This window comes from Thermothelomyces heterothallicus (assembly GCF_042370625.1).
Source record: "Thermothelomyces heterothallicus CBS 202.75 unplaced genomic scaffold P884_scaffold_11, whole genome shotgun sequence".
NCBI classification, from domain to species: domain Eukaryota; kingdom Fungi; phylum Ascomycota; class Sordariomycetes; order Sordariales; family Chaetomiaceae; genus Thermothelomyces; species Thermothelomyces heterothallicus.
Window position 1 is genome coordinate 52,147 of NW_027192572.1, and position 1,287 is coordinate 53,433.

The following is a 1,287-nucleotide window of genomic DNA, read 5'->3' on the forward strand; positions in this document are numbered from 1 at the left end:
ACAGTACAACTCGCTTACAACACGACGCCGATAGAAACGACCAAAGTCACACCGTTCTTTGCGAACTACAGATACGAAGTAGACCTTAGGCAGGGACCAGAGGTCACAGTGCCAAGAGCGGCAGTCAAAGTAGAACAGATACACGCACTGCACGAGAAGCTTAAAAAGGAGCTCGAGTTTGTCAGAACCAGAATGAAGAACTATTACGACAAACACAGGCTCGAGGGACCTTGCCTAGAGAGGGGAGACAAAGTCTATCTGATCACACAAAACCTGCGAACCAAACGACTAAGTACGAAGCTAGACTTTAAGAAGGTCGGACCCTTCGTTATCAAAGAACGAATTTCGACATCTAACTACTGACTATCGTTACTGTCATCTATGTAACTACGGACGGATGTTTTTCATATTTCACTTCTCGAACTAGCACCGAAAAACGCCAAGATCGCTATAAACATTGAAGCAGAAGACGAAGAGGAAGAATAGGACGTCGAGGAAATCCTGGATTTACGTATTATTAATAGGGAACTACAGTATCTGGTCAAATGGCTTGATTTCGGAACAGAAGACAACTCATAGGAACCGGTCAAGAACCTAAACTGCCCTAAGAAACTAGAATAGTTCTACCGGAGGAATCCTGACCGACTACGGGGGCCGACTTAGGAACCTAACCGGCATCCAAGAAGGAAGAAGTACCAGTAGAAGCCGACTCTAGGGACAAGCTAACTACTTCCTAGTCAATCACGCCGAAGGTACCTAACGCCTACGCCTAACCTGTCAAATCCTATTCGTCCGACATCGGAACCACTACCCCGTCCTCCTTATCCAAACCCTGTATACCTCGATAAACGAATTCATCACTCTGGTTACGCAACATTCGTTTTTGACGATATAAACGCGTAAGGCGGCTTAAAGTTTGCTAAAGCAGATCTTCTGTCGCTAAAATTTCCTTCTCCAGCCTGTCTTGCTCACGCCAGTTATATAATACTACGACCGGTCAGAACGGAAACAAGAGGACAAACAGAAGCCACTTACGGGAATCTGCTATGTTCGGCCCGTCGCAAGATTTTCCCTCACGCGTATAATTTAAGCACCTTTTGGAATTTCCCGACATAATACAACGCTTCTTGGGCATTGTGTGCCAATAGTTGGAGCACGGCATGGTTTCGGAACCGTCTCACTCAATCGTAGCGACTAAGACACGACGTTCACGCGTTGTATCGCGACGGCGTTTCTTTACACGGTCAGCCATGGTGAACGGCGGAAGGGAGCAAGGGGGGGGGAACT